General features: G+C 35.1%; 1 long non-coding RNA gene across 1 annotated transcript in view; it reads right to left on the bottom strand.

The window, feature by feature from the left end:
* LOC309615775 overlaps positions 1-6,843 on the bottom strand; it is a 39,685-nt gene extending 32,842 nt beyond the window's left edge. Inside the window, exon 1 of the long non-coding RNA XR_014237071.1 lies at positions 690-6,843. This is a non-coding gene — a long non-coding RNA (uncharacterized lncRNA). The remainder of the gene's footprint in view (positions 1-689) is intronic.
* Between the last annotated feature and the right edge of the window lie 3,532 nt (positions 6,844-10,375).

The following is a 10,375-nucleotide window of genomic DNA, read 5'->3' as shown; positions in this document are numbered from 1 at the left end:
CTGTTAGACAAGCAAAATTGAAACTCAATTGAACAAACATATTGATTGCCTCCTATGTATCATACGCTATAAACGCTGCTAGTGTCCTGAAATGAATTACGCCCTGTCTGTAAACTCAATAAAGTTTAGACAGGAAATTAGAAAATTAAACAAACACATAAGTATCATGATAAAGGGATAGTAAAAAGTGCTACAGAAACACAAAATTAGCTCTGACTAAAAGGGGATAACATCTGGGAACAGCACAGAGGGACAGGTTTTTCTTGAAGAAAATGCAAATATAATTTATGTAACCTAAAAGACTCAGAAAAACTAAACCTCAGAGGCAATATGAGAATTTTAAACTTGTTTGAATTAACACAGACACTAGAATAGGCAAGAAGACAAAAAAGCACTACTTTAAATAGTTAGACCAAGCAAACAACCATTTTCACTTTAAAAGGATTCAAACTTAGCTAACCAAACAAGCAGACATGTTAAGCCCACTTTAAAAATAAAATAAATAAGCAAATAAAATAAGCTCACAGTTATTTTAGGTAAGGTAAATAATGCTTCACAATATTACTCAGATACCCACAGATTTAAGTTAATGCAAATAACACAGGCCAAACCAAACAAAGACACAGCAGCTTCTTATTGGACCATGAGAAGGCCCCTCTGAGGTGCCTGGACCAAATCTGAAACCTTACCAGTGCTCTGATGGACCAGGAGATCTCTACCTCCAAACATTCCCTGTCCTAATAGGGGATCTTCAGCTTCAGGGTGCTGTAGACAGTTGACTCCTGTATAACTGAAAGGCTTCTGAAGAAGTATTTTCTTTTGACATAATGGAAAGTGGAAATTCCCCAAGTTTTCAGTCACCAGTCTTTTTGTGGGCAATAGAAAATGAAAACAAAACAAACAACAATGACCACAAAACTGTTTTCTTTCTAAACGAAAAACAACTTATAAGTTTTAAGTTAAAACTTAAAACATTCATGCAAACAGTTAAATATAATTGAACCAGCACTTTAAAAAATGGTTTCTGATAGAATTGCATGTCATTTTCAGAGTATGAAAGTGAAGAGAATAAAGATGCCATTGTGTATGGGGCATTTCTTTAAAGCAGTGTTCTTTGGAGTAGGAAAAAGAAGATAGGGTCGTTCCAGCCTCACAATGTCATCTGATAAGAGAATTGACCTTGAACTCCTGGCAGGTGAGAAATGGCTGGAGCAGAGGCTGAATCACTTCCAAACACACACTCCTCGCCTCTTCGTCTCCTCCCTGCCAGGGCCTTTAACCTCAACCCCAGACCTCATTTTAGAAAGTCAGGAGACAACAACCTAAAAAGGATTGAAGCAACATAGCAAAATGTGTGGAGAGTTCAGGTTTAAGGGTCTTCTATCTCTTTAGATGGAGAATTTTGAATGTACATTCAAGAGCATGGTTCCCACACAGAGAGAAGTACACCCACCCTCTGCCCATGAGTTTAAGTGTCACAAGCACCCTAGAACTAATTCACTTTTTTACAGGAATCACTGAGACTTAGCACTGTCAACCCCTGTCACTTGAAGTCAAACCATAAACAGCATGTTGATGTGTCCATTCACTTTCAATTCTGTTCAGTGCTGACTGAATACCTACTATACATTAAAGTTTACAAATATAAAACCTCTGGGCAACTCCATGGTAATGTTGATCAGTTTGCAATTTAGATTACATTGCATGGAATGGAAGACCATCATATCCACAAAGCAATTGGTTCGACACCACAATGGCATCTTTCAAGTATATGCCTTCCCATCCTTGCGTTATAGAACACCTGCAATGACATGTGTCACCACTACGACCTTGGGGCTATCACTCACCTTTTGTTTATTTACTTCATTTTAATGAATGCCAAAACTGAAGGGGATTTTATACACCTAGGACTGCAAGTACTGTCCTTGTTTAATGGAATAATACAAAATCTGGACAGTTCATGACCCTGACTTTTAGGTAGACTAAATGGAGAGGGGAGAATAAATAGAAAATAATGTTTGTTTTTCTTGGAATGAAGCAAAACAAATTTTAAGAGAAGGCATTTTGTCTTTCTGTTTTGTTTTGCTTTGTTTTGAAATATCTGTTTCCATAGTTAAGCACATAACAGTTAAAGCCCGTGCAATAAAATACAGAAAAGGAAATAAATGTAAACCTTTTCTGAGAGTTACTCTTTACAGATTTTAATGTGATGTTACCCTCTATTTAAACATGCTCTTGTAAGTTCACTGGCTCAGGGTATATTGAACATGTCAGAATGTAGAGTTTTAATAACTAGGGAAAAAATCTCAGATAAACTTGACTCTAAGATATGAACAGAAATGTCATTCTTTTTGCAGCTAGATTTTAATACATCCTTCAAGGTGTAAGGAGTGTGGGAAATCAAGAGCAAATCCCAGGGTCCTGCTGTTGAGGTATTCAAAATACCTGAGTCATATCAGAAAAAAAAAAAAAAGGCTGATATAACCTAGGACTGAGCAGTTCACACAAGAACTGGAAAGAATTATTGCTCAAAATCTAAACACATCTTCTTGTGTCTTTAAATAGCAATACACAAGCTTGTAGTTGTCATAATTTTAAGAAAAAATGTAGCCATTTTTTTTTCAAAACTGAAAGCACTGATATGAAGGTAGATACTTTTGGAGAAATTATTTTCTCTTGCTTAGTAATTATCACTAATGAAAGAAAGCTTTCTTAAATACTAATAAATCAGGGCTGAATTGACTGACCATACATCCAAATTGTTGCATTATTCACACTGGAATTACTACAAAGATTAGCTGCAAATTGCCCTCTAAATTGAATTTATGGTTTCATTTTTCATGACTACTGTGTTGTGACAGGTGAGAGGAATCTGAGAGGAAAATGACAGCAATGGACCCAATTTCTTAGTGCTCTATCTTCAACATAGAGCCAAACCATCTCTATACGTCATTTTGGCAAGCATAAAAACCTGGTAGGCTGAACTCCAGGAGATTCTACTCCATATCCTACTTGGTAAGGAAAAGGTCAACATTATATTTTTGTCAAGCGGAAGCTAATCAAATCGACATCCATGGAGGGGAAAGGAGTTTACATGTATGATGAAATTATTTTGTGTGTGTCGACTGAAAAAATTGCACAGCCTAAATGTTGAGAGTTATGTTTTACTCGGTGGATGAAACTGAGGACTAAGCCTGAGACACAACATCTCAGATAACACTGAGAAACTGTTCCAAAGAGGAAGAAGGCGAGCCAGGATATATAGGAGTTTTTGCAACAAAGACCGGCTAGGCAGCACATCAAAAGATTACTGTTAATTAAAGAAAACCAGATATCTCAAATTAAGGAATTTAGCACTTTTCTATTTATGGGAAGATGCAAGAGTCTGGGATCACTGAAATCGTTCCTTTGATATGCATTTCAGCTATCTGGGGCCAGTATCTTGTGCTTTCTCATCCTGAGTCTCCTCATGGTGCATTATTGTGGGGTGGCTGCAGTGGCTGATGGCTTGATGGTGGGCATCCTGTTTCTATCCCGAGTTCCTTCAGGGCTCACCATTGGGCAGCTGTAATGTGATGGCTTGATGGCTACAACATCCTTTGTTTACTGCTTTGGCAGGCAATTTTTTCATTCACATGTGTGATATTCCTCGATTTAATCCTCACAACAGCACCAAGGAAGAGGTAGTTGTATCCTCATCTCATGGAAAAAAAATAAAATAAATGAGATACTGAGAGGCTGGATAACCTGCCCAAGTCTGGACCTTTGGGAGGCCTTTCAATCTGCAAAACCCATGTCCAGGATCTCCTGCCATGCCACCTTCCAGAAAGGGCTACTGCTTGGATCCCACTACCAATTCAGATGTATTAATTTTATGCCTGGCAAAACACTTGTGGTTTCTTTTTTGCACCAAAGAAAATAAAAATGACTACAGTCCAAGTTAGACAGGGGGAAACGTAAACCTATTCCATCACCTGGATGTTGTGAACACATCTAAATCTTTGGAACAGCTGTTTTTAGACCATTATTGAAAAGCTGAACAAAATAAGAACTGCCAGAACAGAGAGACAGTAAAGTCCCCCTTTATATGAGGTATATAACTTGTTGCAATACATGGAGGGTAAGACAGTTTTGTTAGCCTTTAAATTGGGTTTGTATCGTCCAGGCCTCTCAGGTTAGAAATGATTGAAAACAAATATTAGGTTGGAGTTAGTGACAAATGCAGTTGATGCCTTCAGGTTTCTCAGACACCAGTATGTGAACGTATGCTCTGTTTGTAAGACAAATGATTAGACAGCCTCTTACAGCTTTCTGTTTCTAAAGGTTTAGAACATGTCACCATTTTTCTTCTGTAATGGCCTCGGGCATACTTTCTTTTATCAAACTAGCTCTCACGTTAACATACAAATACTTAAGCATAAGCGGCATTGCTATACCGAAGGGAGCAAATGAAGTAATTTTTATTTACAAATAAGTGTTTTCACATTTTTTACACTCAGATTGTTAATAGGGAATTTGCATGATCCTTTAAGAAGACAGAAATAAAATCTTAACCTGTTAGAGGGGATATTGCAAAACTCTGGGTCTCTAGATAAATCTCTTTGCATCCTTTAACCTTTTAATTCAGTTTATTACTGATTTTATAATGTATCTTTTCTTAGTGCATATAATTTAAGTTTTTTCTCCTCTGAAGATAATTCTTAATATTTTACCTTATGCTAGTGTGACATACATTTTCAACTCCACACATCTCTACTCTACTGGTGCCAGGTGCTGCATTTATCCCATCAAACTGGTCCATTTTTGTTTTCCCCTTGTTTGATTATTTTAAATGAAACTAAAGTGTTGACATTTGAATTTAAACTCAAACACTATTCTTAGTTGATGACAAGTGTGAAAACAAGCTTTACTTTACCATTCCATGTAACTGAACAATGTAATACTAACTCTGGATGTCTAGAGCAACTGATGTCTTTTCATGTTGAGTTTGGCTATTGTACAGAAAAGACAAGCCAAGATACATGGGGCACAGATACTTTAGTGAAGCAAAACTAAGTGTTCAACTAGCTGTGTGAACCTCTGACAAGCTCCTTAATACCTCTGAGTTTCTTACTAAGAATGGGGTTAATGATGTCTACTCATAGGGATATTGTGAGGATAGGATGAGAGAATCAACTCTCTAGATCTTATTCATAAGGCATGTCCTCAATCCTTCATATCATTTCTGAGAAGAAAGGGTCGTACTTCACTATCGAGCAAAGAGAAAAGAACTCCAGTGATGAAAGAGTAAAGAAATACTAAGCCCAAATCAATGGCTTGGATTTTAGCTTTCAAGATGGCTTTAAATGTATAGTATGTAAATATGTATGATAGAAAAAAATCTAGGGGAATATCCACAACAGATAAATGGTTGTAACCTTGGGAACTGGGTTAGGTGGATTTTCATTTTCTGTAGCATATTTCTAGAATGTTTGTAGTTGTTAATAATAAGCACATATAACTTTTGTTATAAGAAATTCTAATAAATATTAAAAATTTAAAAGTACCTAGAATACAGTAAGTGTTCAATTAATATGTTTCTATTTGTCTTCCTGATACACAAGCTATAAAAATAGAAGTATTCATTTGTGCATTTATGCTAATATTTAATGTCTACCTACTCATTCTGAGTGCTTCTCGATTCTGAGGGTTCAAAATAGAATAAAATAGACAAGTCTTGGTCTTTCTTATCTGTCAAGGCATAGAGACAAGTAATAAACCTTTCAAAAGTCCCTGTAAGAAAAAATTGTAAAAGCTTTCTCTCAATCTGAGTCTCTCTCAAGTTCGTATCACAGAGAGTCTCCCCACCTGAAAATTGGCCACTACCCTCTGAGAAATAAAGTTAGAAAAATATTTCAGGAATATGTAACCAAAATAGAAATTGTCATGATACTATGATATCATTTTGTCAAGAGTAAAACCTAAATAATCACTCATTCACTTGAACTAAATGTATATGTAATTTCTGTTTTCATAGGTCAAAATTGTCAAATAGTAATTATAAATGTTTTCCCTTAGTGTTTACTATCAAGATAGTTTTAAGACAATATTGCATCCAGACTTGCATGTGTAATAGTAATTACACAGGTTTTCTCTTAGTGTTTACTATCAAGATAGTTTTAAGACAATATTGTGGGACAATATTGCCCCACAAAATAAATGCATTTCTAATTTTTTAAACCTGACTTGAGTGCAGCTAAGAATTCTTAGTATAAATTTCTAAACAGTTTTTGATATCTGCATGGATGGATGGGAGCAGCCAACACATGTAAGTCAAATTGACTGAAAGTCCAAAAATTATTCACATATGGCTTTCAAATATTGCCTGGAAAGTACAAGGATCTCCTTAGTGAATGATATCAACAAAAAGCTCAACCACCTGTTCTGTGAAACCATATCAGTAACTCAAAAGCAGGGTGTACAGGATGGAGGGTCCTCAACTCCTACAGAGATTATTTCATTGATTCTCTCATGCCAATTAGGGTTTATGCAGAGCAAACTTGAGCAGAGTAAGTCTCATTCTAAGAAAAAAGAAAATCTTCCCTGGCCTGGACTAAATCATTGTCATAAATACCTTAAGTGATAGAAGCTACGAGATGTGGGTAACAACAGGAACGAAGAAAACAACAAAGTAAAACATCCTGAAGAAGCAGCTGCTTAGATGGAACCCTACAGTGTTTCCCGGCACGCTTAGAGGAACTTGAAACCAGTGCCAGTGCTCAAGTGGAAAACTGCTGAGAGCATGGTGGGGTTTCTGGGCTGTCACAGAAGTTGGTGTCCATAAGGATCCTATTTCTGACACACCTCTTTGAGCAAAGAATAGGAATCTGGGACTTGTCACTGCCTCGCACCCTGAGAGTTGACAGTGGGTGGGAGTAAACTGAGATGGCCTCTGTGAGGGCAACCTGGCAAGCAAAAGTTCAATGGAGCAGAGAACTCAAGTGGGATTCTACATACACGGTCAGGAGCAAGGAACAGATGCAGCAGGGTGGAGCCTGTGGCTTAACCTAAGGACAAATTTAATTCTCCTAACTTCCTTCCGTCCTACATGCTATTATTACTCTGTATTTTGGTCCTACCTTGTTTGTACACTCCATAATCTGCACATAATTGGTCAATGCTTTTATAGCTTTAACAATCGTGTTAAAAAAGATTGCTCACTATTGTTTCTTGCATCTCATGCCTTCCTTCTAAGTATGATGTTCTTAATGAGATATATTTTATACTTTTTTAGCTGGAGTCTGTGGGTCAGATAATTTTCTTTGTCTGAAAATGTTTTTATTTTATCCTCTTTTTTGACAGACATATGCATTATACATACAAATATGTATATATTTTTGTTGGTAACATACATTGTATGTTAACATACAGTGTAACATACATTGAGAAATGCTCATGAAACTGACATAGAGTCTGATAAATTTTTGTTCAGTGAACATATCAATAAACCCAAACCAGGACAAGAAATAGAATGTTACTCTCACCCCAGAGTCTTTCCTCATGTCCCATTCAGTTCTTATTCCCCTGCCTCAACATAACAATAGTCCTCAGTTGTTAACTACTTCTAGATTAGATCTTCCTTTTTTTAACTTTATATAAATGGAATTATACATGTAGTGTTTTGTTTGGGCTTCTTTCATTCTACATTATGATGGTAATATCCATTCATATTTTATAGAGGGTTTCTCTTTTTGTTGTTTGTTTCAAATATCATTGATGGATACATTTCATAGTTTGATTATAACACAATTTATTTCACCAGTGTGCTGTTGTGGACATCTGGATTGCTTCCAGTCATAGGCTACTACAAATAAGTCTTAATATGAGCACTCTTGCACCTGTCTTTAGTGAACATATACACACATTTTGCAAAGATACATACATAGTATATGAATATGTACACCTTAAGTAGAGTTTTCTAAAGGAGTGCTACCATTTTATACTTCCACCAGCAGTGTAAGAGAGTAAAAATAATTCTCGTAAATGGGTAGAATTATGGCTCTCATAATATATCATACAGATATAAAAATGAACACCTTAAACATTTTATTTAACACATTCAATGAGAGAAGCAGGCTAAGGTTATCATCAGTTTAAAAGAGAATCCAAAGAAAAAACATATTTATATAGAGTTGAAAATGGCTGAAAGATAATAAACAGAGATAGAATCAGATTACTGGGAAGAGTTTGTCCTATACAGACAATGCATTGTTGTAAAATAGTTTGAAGACAAAGAAAAGCTAGAATCAAATTACTTACAAGAGTGTGCTCTAGGTAACACATCGTTTTTCAGTGAAACACATTTACTTTTCTTCTACAGAGCGTTCTAATTGACCCATAGACTCTCCAACACTTGTCACTTTATACAAATTTTAACCATTTTGATGGCTGTGCACTGTGGCTTTAATTTGGATTTTCACTGATAATCTTACAACCATGAAAATATTTTCATATTTTAATTGGCCCATTAGCCATCTTTTGGGGTTAAAGTTCTATTGAAGAAATTTGTCCTTTTATTGTAGTGGGTTGACTGTTTTTTACTTGTGTATTTGTAGGAATTCTTTTACGTATTTTCAATCCAAGTCCTATGTCAGTACACGTATGAGTATTCATCTGCGGTTTGCCTTTTCACTTAATGGCATCTTTAAATGAATAGAAGGAATTACATTAAAATATTCCTTGTTTAATTATATTCTTGGATTTTATAACTTGTTTTAGGTTCATTTGTTTTTATTTTAGCCCTTTGAAGATCTTACTGTATCTCTTATGGTTTCTAATTTTGCTTTTGATATATCTGCTGTAAGTTTCTTTATTATTTCTTTGCGGATCTCTGTTTGCTTTTACAATCTCTTTTTTTCTTTGCTCAGAAGATCTTTATTTTGAGTCTAGAGTCAAATAGTTTAAATAACTGGTGTCAGGGTGTGAATTTCCTTGTATTTAATCCACTAGGAATTCTTTGTATTTCCTAAATCTGAGTAATCAGTTCTTTCAGCAATTCTCTTCAAAGTTCTCTCTTAAACCTTGCGCCTCTCTCATTCCCTCTTGCTTCTTCAGGAACTTATTTTTGGCATTTGCTAGACATTTCATTATCTCCCCCATGTCTCTGAACTCTTCATATTTTCCATCTCTGCATCTCACTCTGCTGCATTCTGTGTAATTTTTACAATCTGTTTTCTGCTTTACTAATTGACACTTCAGCTCAACCAATCCTTGTGTTTTCAATTTCAGTAACAATATTCTTTAGTTTTAAAAGTTCTATGTGGTCCTTTTACTTATCATTCTACATATATTATTCTTTTAGATTCTCATTCTTTTCTTTTTTATTCTTTAAATTATGTCTTCAATCATTTTTTTCTCTTTTTTAAAATTGTGGTGAACACATAACATAAAATGTACAAGCATACCCATTTTTAAGTGTGCAGTATACTTGGTCATGTTCATCATCTTCAAAAAGGCTTCCAAAGCTACATAATGGAGAAAGTATTGTCTCTTCACCAAAAAGCCATTGGGTCCTGGGCTTTTCTCTATAGGGAGGTTTTTGATTACTGATTCAATCTCGTTATTGGTTATAGATCTATTCAAATTTTTTGTCTCTTCATGATGTTGTCTTGGTAAATTGTATGTTTCTAGAAATTTATCCATTTCTCCTAGGTTATCTATTTTGTTGGAATATACCTGTTCGTGGTAGTCTCTTTTGATCTTTTTAGTTGTGTACCATCAACTGTAATGTCTCCTCTTTCATTTCTGACTTTTTTTATTTTAAACTTCTCTGTTTTTCTTGGTGTAGTTAAGAGTTTATTAATTTTGTTGATCTTTTCATTTCATTTTTTTTCTTTTGTTTTTCTATTCTCTATTTTGTTTATTTTTTTCCTAATCTTTATTACTTCCTTCCTTATGCTAACTTTAGGTTTAGTTTGTTATTCTTTTTCTGGTTCTGGTGGTGTAAATTCAGGTTGTTGATTTGAGATCTTTCTTCTACTTAAATGTAGAAATTTATCACTATAAACTTCCTCTCTGTACTGCTACTGCTTTTACTACACCTCATATGTTTTAGTATGTTGTATTTTCATTTGTCTAAATACATTTTCTATTTACCCTGTAATTGCTTTAACTCATTAGTTTTTCAAGAGTGTGTTGCTCAATTTCCTCACACTTGTGAATTTTCCAGTTTTTCTTTTGCTAGTTTAATTCCATTGTGATTGGAAAAGATACTTGATGTGATTTTAGTCTTCTAAATTTCACGCTGGTCAGAATGGCCATCATCAAAATGTCTACAAATTATAAATGCTGGAGAGGGTGTGTAGAAAAAGGAACCCTCCTACACTGTTGGTGGGAA

This window comes from Balaenoptera borealis (assembly GCF_965194805.1).
Source record: "Balaenoptera borealis genome assembly, chromosome: 18".
Lineage (NCBI taxonomy): Eukaryota > Metazoa > Chordata > Mammalia > Artiodactyla > Balaenopteridae > Balaenoptera > Balaenoptera borealis.
This window is presented reverse-complemented; position numbering and strand designations above follow the sequence as displayed.